This window comes from Acartia tonsa, chromosome 12, assembly GCF_053477335.1.
Source record: "Acartia tonsa isolate MP-2025a chromosome 12, ASM5347733v1, whole genome shotgun sequence".
In the NCBI taxonomy this organism is placed as follows: domain Eukaryota; kingdom Metazoa; phylum Arthropoda; class Copepoda; order Calanoida; family Acartiidae; genus Acartia; species Acartia tonsa.
The window spans coordinates 11783594-11797094 of NC_137271.1; positions in this window are offsets into that span (position 1 = coordinate 11783594).

Consider the following 13501-nt stretch of genomic DNA (forward strand, 5'->3'; position numbering starts at 1 on the left):
TGTTCCGAAAACCAGATGAAAACAAAAAAGGGTTGTGAAAAAAGGTAAAAACCAACATGTTTGAATTGAACACACAGACGAATCATCATCCAAAGATTAAAATCGATAGAACAATTCTAACATGCACAAATTAATAAAAAGAGGTAACCGTGACATACGGACGTAAAGACCCTAACAATAGAAAAGATTCGTTTTTTAAAGTTAAATTGTATATCAATGACAATCTTAAATTTTATTTCAATGACAACCTTAGCTTAAATAAAAAAAGACAAAAAAGGAAAAAAAGAATAAAAACATCCATAAAAGCAAAGCTCAACAAATCAGATGGTCCAACAAAAGAACAATGGTAATTATAAAGTATCTACTAACATCGAAAGGCCTAAATTTAAAAATTAAAATAGCCTAAAACCGTCCCTGGTTTTCCAAAAAGGAAGAACTAAATCAGTTCTGAAGTTATTGAAAACTTCAGGTTGGGGCAAAAAAAACCATACTACTTTACATACTTTTATCTTAAGACGAACCCATAGAAAGCAAAGCTTATAACAGCTCGCAGGTTCGTCCTAATTATTTTATATGGGTTTGACAAATATGTAAAAATCATCATAAAAATGGCATTTTTAAAATCAAATGTTAAAATTTTTATTGTTAGAATGTAGTTGACGTACGCTTTCAAGATTTTACCTAATCGGTATAGTAATGGTTAAATTTACTATGAAGACCATCCTTTAGGCTATGAGAAACTCAACTTAAATGTAGAAAAGCTTTACTTTGAAAAGTGAACAAAATAAAAAATATTATCACGTGTTCTGCAAATCTCACAAAAAAATGGCAAAAAACTATCTAAACTGTTAACTTCCTCTGCTTCTCTTTATAATCAATGTGTAAATGAACTTAAATTTGAATATGCCACAATATATCAAACATTTTTGCATATTGCAAATTTTAGGGTGTGCAAAAAATCATTATTATTTAACAAAACAATTTTTTTGAAAATCCTTCAGAAAATAACATTTTCGTTAAACTTTTTTGTACAAACTTTTTTAATACCTTCTAAAAAATTATTTATTTTTATGTAGGATCTCCCAATGGAAAAGGATAACTTTAATACTTAATACAAAATATTTTGTTTTTCTGCAAAATGCAACGATGGCCAAAGAAATTGATACCCTTTTTTGGGACAGTAGATGTTTTTCTTCCATTGCCAGGTCCCTGTCTCAGTGTTTCCTTTTTTATTTAATATTTTCTATCTGATTTCAGATTTCAGAAAGAGTTCAACAAATCTTAAAATACTTTTCAGGGGTCATCATTAACAATATACAATTTTTAAAAAATAAATTAAATAATTCAAACAAGAATTGCAACATTCTTAAACAGTTTTTAACCTATTTTTAAAACGTATATAAAAATATACTATGACACCAGTAGAATCAGACTGCAGAGCCTAAATTTGAATTAAATCCCCAATACACTTTTTTGGGGGATTTAAATATTAATTTTTACTGTTGCCGTGATCATTTTGACCGAAGCAAAAGGTTTTTTATTATTTGGGTAAAATTCGTAGCTTTTAGAGTGTTTTGCTTCATAAATATTGTATTCTGGTATAGAGTAAAATTAGGCCTTATGATTTTACTATAAAAATTCACTAAAAAGTTAATTCTTTATAATATATCAACGAATTAACATTAACATGTTTGTGTTCTCTCACTTATTTTAAAAACATAAAAAATGGCTGTAAAGGGTTAAATGACAACAAATATTTATGCAATACAACAAATTTATTTTTGTCACATATACAAATGCGTTATAAATTAAGATTATTCAAACTTATTTTTTTAAATAATTTTAAAAAGAATGTATCTTTTATGTGTATGGTTTTCATTCTTTTCATTTTAATAAAATAAAAATTATTTAACTACATTGGAAATAAGTCACTTTGTGAAAACACTCTTTCTTTGAATTGTTAGGAATTGAAATAAAACAAGACTTCTTATTGGTTAGATATCAGAATTATTTGTTTTATTGTAAATGTTAGATTTTTCAATGAAATTAATTGTTTTGGAAAAAAAATTATTTCCAATGAACAGAGTAATGTTTTTTTATTGTATCAATATAAAGTGAATTATATAAAAATGTTCTGTAAGCCACAATATTACCCGAAGTAAAAAAAAGAGCTTTTGCTTCGGTCAAAATGATTACAGCAACACTAAAAATTTATTTTTAAATCCCCCCAAAAAAGTTTATTGGGGACTTAATTCAAATTTGGGCTCTGCAGTCTGATTCTATAGGTGTCCTAGTATATTTTTGACCCCCCATTCAAAAATAGGTTAAAAACAGTTTAAAAGCGAAGTACATTAAATGCGATGATCAGACAAACGAACATTAACAAATAATCAGTTACAACGAATTAAGTTACAGGATGCTTAATATGGACATACTTACATTTTGTAACTTAATTTTTGAGATGCTTCGCTTAAACATTATGTCTAATATCTTAGGAATCAATATTCAAAAATCCAAAGGATAAAAAATACAGTCAAAAAATTTATGTTGTACTAACTGACTTGGAGGAAGCCTTATTACAAGTTTGAAGTCAATAGGACAATTCTAACATGCTAAAATTATCGACAAGACCTACCCTAAATGTAGAAAAGGTTTGCTTTAAGTAAACATGTAATACTTCAAGAGGGAATTTTATGAGCTCTAGGGATCATTGGTTTGAATCCACCTACTCTTGGCAAGTAGAGGTAACATTTCCATAACTATATTAATAAACCTTCCTTGGTCCTTTCACTGTAAGAGGGAAGCACTTACCGAGATCTTAGGCTGCAAACAGACACTTTTTAATAAGGATTGTTGTTAATATTTATCCTGAGATGGGGGCTGCAGTTTTCTATACACTATGTAGAGTAAAAAATACAATTGGGTGCAGACAATGTAGTTTGAAAAAAAAGAACAGTAAAGTCAATTATTTAAACACGCTTATACGTGGATATAGAATGTACAATTCTAATATTAAAACTAGTTTTTTAGCCCCGAGGTGCCGAAGGCACCAGCTGAAAAAACTGATTTTATTTTTATGACTGTGCATTTTTATATTCGTAGAAAGCTGGATATAATACGATGTTAGACATGGTTTTTTCGTATGGATGAGAACCGGTTCCTATCCACCGGATTCGAATGAATACGAGAAAATTATTTCCATTAGTCCCAGGAAACACGAATTTAGAATCTAATCAGAGAAGATATTTCTAAACTTTTCAAATATTGTACTGAAAGGATACATGTTTTCAATGGATACAATGATTATAGAGTTACTACGCTTTCAATATTATTCAATATATTGGTAAAGGAATCCGCATACAACTACGTTGTGTATCGTGATATGCTTGGATTTTGCTATTATTTTCTTTTGTGCTGTTTTTTCGAAACTCTTTTAATATTTATATCGTATTATGCAAATTTATATCAGACAGTTTTAAAACAATTATAATATTTTATTTTATCTTTTTTTTGTTAATGAGGCTATAAAAATGTTTTCACTGATAATAGCGAAGCTACTCTATATATCCAGCTTTATATTTGTTTGTAATTATAATTATCTGTTGCATAAGTTGCTATCAATACTAAGTTTAAGCCAGTTTTATCCAAACTCGAAGAAAAAAACTTTATGCAAATAAGATAATTGTTTAACATTTAAGAAAGGGCTCTAGTATCATATTCATAGTCAAAACAATAAAATCAATTCAGAGTATTTTTGGTAGATTTTTGGGTTATTTGTTTTATGAGTAAATGGCCGACCAATCCTCATTTTAAAGGGTTTTAACCTTGCGGAGCCCTATCCTTAATACTTTCTACCCCTGTGGGGTTCTTAGAACCTTGTATTTAGCCACCCTTAGCTGCAACCACAGTTTGGCAGTCAATCGCAGCCGGGAAACCGCCTAAAAACTCAATCGGAATAATTTACGTAATGTACTACTGGCTTCGCCGATCGCATCTAGGGGCACTAAGATAACTTATAAGTTCGAAAAATAGAAAATTTAATCGGTAAAGTAGATTTTAACGGATAAAAGCTCAATAGTTAGTAATCTAATAAATCAGTTACATTAGGTAGAAAGGATTCGCTCCCGTCAGATGTAATCATTTATTTTTTTTACTTGGAATTGTTTTACAAATTCTCTATGCATGAAGTCATTAACCTACCACTGCACGTGTTGGCTATTGTTCTTTTTCAAATAATTAGGGGATAAGATAAAATTGGCTAAAATTCATCTAAATCTATAATACAAAGTAGCTTGATGTCTGTCCGTCTGTCTGTCTGTCTGTCCCTTAAGATCTCGGTAACCACTGAACCGATTGGATTATACTCTTCAGGGTATATACCTATTGGACCTGCGGTGGTTTTAAGCTATTTTCTTGGGGGGTGGGACACCCCCAACCCCCCAAAAAACCCAAAAATCCCCCCCCATTTTTTTTTTTTTTTTTTTCTACAAATTTTACGAATTTTATGAATTTTACGAATTTTACGAAATTTACGAATTTTGCGAATTTAATCGCAAAATGTTTTCCTGCTGGGTAGGTGCGAAAATTTGTGATCCGTTCTGCTGGGTAAGTAATAGAAGATGTAATTATACCTCTTGGGGCACAGCCCCTAGAGGCTAGGGGCGAAGCCACTAGTATAATACAAAGTAGAATGAAATCTTTCTGTCTGTCCGTCCGTATGTCCCTTAAGATCTCAGTAACCACTGAACCGATTGGATTCTACTCTTCAGGGAATATATCTACTAGTCCTGTGGTAGTTTTAAGCTATTTTCTTGGGTGGGACAACCCCCAACCCCCCAAAAAGCAAAAATAAATCCCTCCCCCCTCAATTTTTTTTATGCAAGTAATTAAAACATTTTTGGTGGTCGCACGACCGCTGGTTTTTTACCTCTTGGGGCAAAGCCACTAGAAAACTAGGGGCGAATAAAATTTATGTAATGGATGGTTGCTTACAAAAAGGAAGCTTAAAATTGTTTACGTTTGATTAAAATCTCAGAAGCTTTTTATTCTTACAACTTTATGTTTATTTTGTTTTTCTACAGGTTAGATTTTTGCTCCAAGTTTTGAATCTTATTACTAATGCATCGGGATAGGTTAATTTAAGTTCAAAGGATATATTTTAACTCTGTTTCTATCAGGGAGGGAGGGGACATTTTGCTGTTTATTACACTAGTCCCCAAAAGATTAATAATGTTTTTTTATTTGTTGACTTTACATACTTGGGGACTTGAATTTTGATTGGTTGATTCATTAAGTTGATTGTTCAAATATCTCAACCAATAATTTTAATATTCATAATAATATTATTTGAATATTTAACTCTGGAAATTTAACTTTTTAAAAGCGAAGCTTTTCTATAATTAGGGTCGGTCCGTACGTCCGTCCGTCCGTCCGTCCGTACGTCTGTCCGAGATAGATAGCTTTTATTCGTTAATTTAGGCATGTTAGAATTGTCCTATCGATTTCAAACTTTGCATGATGATTCCTGTAATAGTTAGGTACGAGTTAGAAAGAGCGTAGCAACTCTATAATAATTACCAGAATGTCCGTATGTCCATTTTAAACATGTTGATTTTTCTACTTTTTTAACAACAAATTTTTATGTGATCTAATTATCCGTTTGATCTGATTTTTGGTATATTGATTCCTGGGACAACAAAGAACAATAGTATAAGCAAAGCAACTCTATAATCAAGTCCTAAAAATGTAAGTATGTCCAAAACATTATCCTGTATCAAGCAGTTTTTCAACAAATTTACTTACAATTTTGATTCGACTCTTTCGATACTTTTATATTCTGATTATTCAGTTCAGACACTAGACAAGTGTTAATGTCCGTTTGTCCTACCGTTTCAGTGCTTCGCTTTTATGGATGTTGTCATCCTTGTTAAGAGAACAAATGAGCAAGACAGATATTTGGAATTATAAAATGGGCTTGCTATAATTAAGAAAAGAATTTTTTTAAGTAAAAGGGAAATATTATTTAGGTCCAAGTTTCATAACTATAATATATAATACTTAATGTACTAAAAATTATCTAATTTGTATTATGTAAATAAAATGAATTTGAATAACAAATAATGATAAAAATGATCAAATAATGTATCATACAATGTGTACTTATAAATTATGAAAAAATTTAAAAAAAACCGAAATGTTATAATTGGAAAAAAACGTAAAATCAAAACAAAACAAATAGTAAGATCGCCTAGAAAATAAAAAACTTTGCGTTGCTGAGATCTTTTGCTTCAACCAAGAACCTAAGACTTCATATACTACTAGACACTATGCCCTTTGAGGTATCAAAGGTCACCAAAAATGTAAAAGGGGGGTTGGAAGGGTGGAGGGGGGGGGGGGAGGGATCGACCCACTGCACCCCCTCAAATTTCAGTTTGGAGAAGAAATAGAAATAATGATTGAAAGGTATTTTTTTAGAAAGGTAGAGTTACACACCCCAGTTGGACAATTAGTAAGCTTCTCTAAAGATTTACGAGCTTTTCTGTACGTATATACACACACAAAGTACTAAATTATTACTTTATAGATATATGTGTGTGTCTGTGTATGATTGTCCGGTAATATCTCGAAGACGGCTGGATCAATGGATCCATACTTTTTGAGAGAATAGCAATTGTTCCTCTTCGAGAGAAGCTTGGAGATAATCCGATACTTTAACTTAAAGTGCATAATAAGGATTCAATCCTCCCCCCTCTTTAAAATTGTTAAAAATTAATTAAAGATAAGGAGAGAGGAATATTTTATCTATGCCTAACCCCTGTGTGGATACCAAGTACCCATTATAACCCAACCATTTATTTTCAATTTATTTTCAAAATAAAGTTTGGGGTGGCAAGGAGGAGTCTGTGAGCAGCTAGACACTATAAGGGAAACCGCCAAGCTCATACAGAGCTGGATCTTTAAATCGTTTAGTGGTGCGCTGAATCGGGGCGATCCAGTTCGGTGCACCTAGATATTATTAGATTTCAATCTTAAAATCAAAATGGAATGGGCGAATCAGCGTGCCCAGTGGCACGGTACTAGCGCGGCAATGGCACTCAACGAGTGACATTGCCGCACTAAACTGGGTCGAACTGGATTGCCCCGATTCAGCGCACCACTAAATGATGTAAAGATCCAGCTCAGAATAGAGCCAAGCCAATGAATATAGAATATACGTGTATATTATGATTGGGGAAAAATTGTCATCAATTTATCTTGCTAACATTGAAATCATTTATTATTCAGTTTGTCCCAGCTAGTTCGTCCATCCAGTAAGAGGGAAAGGAATGGGGTAAAGGGGTTGTTTCACTTTATTAGAGAACATGTTAATCTGGTGTAAGATCTGCAATAATATATATTCATTACCATGCCACAAGTCAATAAAAACTGAAAGAATAAAATGGGAGTGTGGACAAAACACCTAATTTAAAAATGCCTAACTAAAAATGCTTAACTAAAAACACCTAAGTTTAAAAATACCTAATGTTAAAAACACCTACGTTTAAAAATGTCTAATTTTAAAAATGCCTAATTTAAAAATACCTAATTTTAAACTATCTAAACGCCTAATTTAGAAATGCCTAATTCTAAAATATCAAATATTTTCACTAAAATATACCTAAAATTTTGATAACATTAATCCAATTGGCTGATTGTTATTGCTAAAGGATCTTGCTAGTCGATGAACCAATATGGTTCATTTTTACATAGACGTCCAAGGGTGGGGGGGTAAAGTGGGGATTACCCCCCCCTCCAAACGAATTTGTGGGTGTCGTTTTTTATTTTACCCCCCCCCCATTTAAAATTTACCCCTACCATTTAGGAGGGGGTATTTACCCCCACAATCAATTTTGGGGGGTAAATACCCCACCCAAAAAAAATAAAAAATCTCTTAACAAAAAAAATGTTTGTGCGCTTCGCGCGCATTTTTAATACTAAATATTTAATAAAATTTCAATTACCCCCCCCCCCCCCCCGAAATTTTACTTAGATTTCAGATTTTGGGGTGGGTAAAAAAATTTGCGGCACGCTTCACGCACCATTTTACCCCCCAAAAAAAGAATTACCCCCCCCCTTAAAAAATTTTACCCCCCCCCAAAAAAAAAAGCTTGGGCGCCCCTGCATTTTTACAATGAAGCTTCCTTATGTCATGGGATGGTTTATATAAGGTTGGGAAGGTTTTGGGGAGGTTACCAACACCTTCCAATGAGAAATCCCCCCCCCCCCTCCGTATTTTAATATTCCTTCAATCTTTTTTTATCAAACTAGAACAAAAATGGGGGATGATTAACTATCACCCCCCAAGAAAAAAAAGGGATGCTATGGCTACTTAGGTTAGGGAAGAAACCAAAAAAAATTAAAATTCATTTGTTTCCTTGACCTTCAACCTTTGAAATTCTGGAGGGGGGGGGGATCATGAACCCTCAATCCCCCCCCTCCCCCCAAAGACTTAATTGAATTCCCCTCTGCACTGCAATCGCCTCTAGAGGCCTCTAGGGAACGTAGCCGCCGGTTTAATATATTTAACAACAGTTTTAAGATATACTTAGAATTAGGTTTTTCAGATTAGGTATTTTAAAATTAGGTATTTATAAACTTAGGTATTTATAGTTAGGTGTTTATAAAATTAGGCATTTTTAAAGTTAGGTGTTTTGTCACATTAGGCATTTTTAAAATTAGGTATTTTTAAATTAGACATTTTTAAATTAGGTATTTATAAATTAGGTGTTTTGTCACCAGGGATCGGAAGCCTCACGTAAGCCGCGTGTAAGCCTCAGTGAAATCGTGATTTTATCACTATAAAATTCAGCTGGATGTATAAAACTGTCTCTTTAGTAGACAATCCTTCTTTCTAAAATTTTTTTTTCTGCTCACAAGCAGGTTTAAAACTGAGGCTTATGCGCGGCTCACGTGAGGCTTCCGATCCCTGTTTGTCACATTAGACATTTATAAAATTAGGCATTTTTAAATTAGGTATTTTTAAATTAGGTGTTTTGTCCCCACTCCATAAAATGTACTGTTATAATTTAATCAAAATAAATAATAGTTATTAATCGCATCGTATTATAAGACAGCTTTCCGCGGATATAAAAATTATTGGATTAGAGCCAAATTTGTTAGTCCAGAGGGACCGAAGGGCCGGTCTAATAAAACAGGTATTAATTTAATGTTTTTTTTATTTTATTATGCGTGGAATGTTGTCTGTTATCGGTTTGGAAGCCATACTGGAAAATATCCTAAAGCCTTGACAATGATTCTGTAAGATTGCTGACCTCAGTATTTAGTTTATTAGGTTATAATAATAAAGCATCACATTTCTAGTCAGGTTGCCACTTTCACTGGCATCTGGGGATAGGTCTTGTCATATTTTGATTTTGATGGATAAATCATTAATTGGATGTTAAACTAAGTAATCATTTACTCTTATAAAGTAAAACTCGTAGCTGGCTAAAATAATGATCCACCCACTTTAGCCAATCCCCTCCCCTCCTACTGAATGAACGAACTGACCAATAAAGGAGTTCCATGAGTTCTTGCACCTGATGTTCGCCTACTGTAATAAAATTATTATTCAAGCTGGCTAATATACCGATACCCCCTTCCGGTTAGGACATTACCCCATCCCCTTCTCTGTTCTGGAGAATGCATTGACCAATAGCAGATGACTATACTAGCAACCTAAATTAACGACAAAAATTCCCTTGTATATATATTCATTGCTCTAATGTTGTAAGATGTAAGATTGAAAAAATTCTACCAAAGCAGGTTTAAAATATGAAAAAGACATTGATAATTCCTAATTTTTAATTTGCCGCTAAAACGAACTAATCACGTGTCAATTATGCAAAAACCATCCAATTACATGCTTTCATATAAAACCGAAGGCCCATGATTGGCTTATCTATGCGGCAAAATAAGAAATTCAATTAAAAAAACACATTTTAATTGTTCATTTACCAACTACTGTATGCTTGACTTTTTTTGTTTATTAAGCAATTACTTTAATTTAAAAGTAACACGTTATTTTAAGTAAAAAGAAAGTATTTTGAGAACAATTATAAGAAGATTTTTAGAAATATGTTGCTAAACATCGATTTTTTTCATTTATGATATTGTGCTTTTTCATTGTGATAGTTCTAATCCTAAATTTATGCATGTTTAAATCGTTCTAACTTTTGTAGGTAAAGTGATTCTTGTTACAAAAAGGCACTTAAGTTAGAAATTATAGCAACTCTAAAGAAGTGCGTTCATTTAAAAAGAAGTTCATTTCTTTCCTATTTGACCTTTTTACAAGATATAATTATCATATAGTCTTTATTTTCAAAATTCTGGTTTCTAGGACCAGGTACAGAGGAGCATATTAAAACTGTAAAAAATATAAAAAATCCTATAATAGCATCCTATAGTGAATCATTTAAAAAAATTAAAATTACTCTTCTATTTCTTGAGCTTTGCTTAGTTAAATTTTAAGCTCAGCTTAAACTTTATAAGATTGACTAATGACCAATAACATAAGAAAAGTTTCGTGCTTTTAACTTGCATGGGATAACTCTCAACCTTTTTAATGGATAATCAAAAGTTACTTAATATTTATACTATACTAAATATTCTAGCGGCTACGCAACTAGAGGACTTTAGGAGACTAAAGGCAGTTGAGGGAGAATTGACCCTTTGTTTTTAAGATTAGTTTTAAAAGGAAAAACAATTTCCAGGGGCGATTTATCTTTGGAGGGTACAGGTACCTTCTCTCAGATAGTTATAAACCATTCATGGAACTACATATTTAAGGATCGAAAATTTTATGGTACAGTTTTTTTACTCTTTCTTTTTAAAACAAAAATCAAAAGTAGTGGGTCAACTACCTCCCCCCCCCCCAAAAAAAAACTTGTACATGATGTTTGATTGATATATAGATTTATCATAATAATTTGCATATTTACCTAGTGGCGCCAAAAATATATGTCATCTTTTATGTTGAGCATTTTGAACTTAAATTTGCATTTGTTAAACAGTTACACTTTTTTATAAATGATAATTTTTGTATGCATAAAAGTCACATTTAGGCTAAAAATAATTATTGCAGTTTATGCAAATTTATTACAAATTATTTAAGTTAGTGTATAAATATATTATCTTATATAAATGTAACATGATGTCTATCTGTCTGTCTGTGTGTAGCAGATAGGTACTCTCTTTTTCAGTTGGGCTTCATATAGGTCCATGGAAGGTTTGAAAACTATTTTGGGGGAGGAAGAAGTAGCCCCCAGAACAAATAACTCCCCCCCCCCCGAAAAATATTACCTTTAAAACTAAAATTAAATGATGTGGGTTGACCCCCCCTCCTGTTACTCAAGTGCTTCTATAGGATTCTAAGAGGCGTAGCCGCTATGGCTTTAAAACGTGATAAAATTCGATAGATTGACCTATGTTATAAATCCATTAAAATAAAAAAGTAACGCTTCCCATTACTGTCAATTAAGCATTTTAGAATTATCCTATCGATTTTAAATTTGCCTTATGATTTCTGTAACAGTTAGGCTGTTTCTAAGCCACACTGAAAAATCAATTTGTTAGCCCTGGTCTTCGGCCCTTTGAGATAACAAAACTGGTTTTAATCTTATAATATTTAATTCTAATATCCGCGGTGAACTGTCTTTCATGCGATGCGATGAATAAATATGATTTAGACTTTATACTAAATTGTTATTAATATTGTCATCCTTTTTTTATTGAATGCTTTTAAGTGAAGCTTACCTCACTAGACAAACATTGACAATTTGGAATCAGGGAGGGGGGGGGGGAATATTTGGCTGTTTATTACAATAGTCCCCAACGTTTATAATAAGGTTTTCTTATTCGTTGGCTTCACAACTTTGGGGACTTTTATTAAATTTCTATTAATTGGTTCTTTAAGTTGATTGTCCGTACGTTTCAAATAATAAACTGGAATCTGTGTATCATCAATGGGGATGTATAACAATTTATCGGCTATTGTCTTATCCCTTTAGATCCCTGACATGGAATGCATCTAGAGCTTAGCTTTTTTCAAGAAAATGATTTATTTGTACTTTAGAGTGATATATAATTTTTTATCTGTACAATTGTAGGTCACGTTGGATTTAAAGTGCATGTATTTCATATAGGAAACGTGCATTTAGATTATTTCAAAATATTATTAGAGCTGGATCTTTAAATCATTTTAGTGGTGAGCCAGATCGGGGTGAGCCAATTTTCCACCAATGAGAGCACAGCATTTTATGAAATGCCGTGCTGTGATTGGCTGACATTCGGCTCACCCCGATCTGGCTTACCACTAAAATGATTTAAAGATCCAGCTTAAGATTTTGATACTAACTTTATATTTGAAGATTATCTAGGGATCTTAGGGGACAAGACAATGGACAATGGACAATAAATTATAAATATTATTGATGGAAAAGTTTGAACATTGCTATTTTTTACCAATTAATAATTATTTGTTAATGTCTGAAGTTTTAATAGTTATTTCTCGCATCGTATTATAAACGGCTTTCCGCGGATATAGAATGTACAATTATGAGATTAAAACTAGTTTTTTAGCCCCGATGTGCCGAAGGCACTGGCTAAAAAAAACTGATTGTACATTTTTATATCCGTAGAAAGCCGGATTCGAATAATTACGAGAAAGGCATTTTAAAAAGTTTGGGAACTAATATATGTTACATCTTAATGTCACCTCCCTCCATTAGAATATTGATGTCAGCTGATAGGAATACTGAAATATCTGTTCAAGTATGGCTTCGAAACTGATTAATATCCGCTGGATTAGAAGCCATACTAAAGCCGAGCTTCAAATTAAACTACATTAAAAAGGCCGAGGCAATTAATTAAAACAAGGATGACAACATCCATAAGTAGCGAAGCACAAAAAATCAAGGATAGGAATATTTACAAGTAGATTTAAAGTGTATTAATTAAAATCAAGAATAGATTTATTGGAAAATATAAACACGAAACCTTGTTTTATTTTGTATGATAACGACGGTTTAAGTAAATTACTATACATATAGATGCTGTTTTCTTTAAACGACGAGAAATTTAATTTTGATATCTTTTCCTGAAAAAATTTTAAAAATCGGACCATAAACACCAAAGATATGGGGAAAAATATGAAAATAGCCAAAAACCTAGCTCATACCAATAACGAAATTAATTTGGAAAAAAATCACGAAACCTATACGTGTTTTTCAGCTGTCGTTGGGGGGCAACACATCGTAAAATTGACGACCTCTCCATTTGCCCCCCAAATATTATTTTAGATTTAATTCCCTTGTTGGTTATACCTTATTCCTGCCAAAAACCTGCTAAAAAGCGGTCCAACTGTCTTAAATGTGTTATAGTTAATTGTTCTCCTTAATAATGGAAATGTTGTCAAAAATTTCAGCTTTCTATCTTTCATAGGAGCTGAGCAAATCCCATTTCC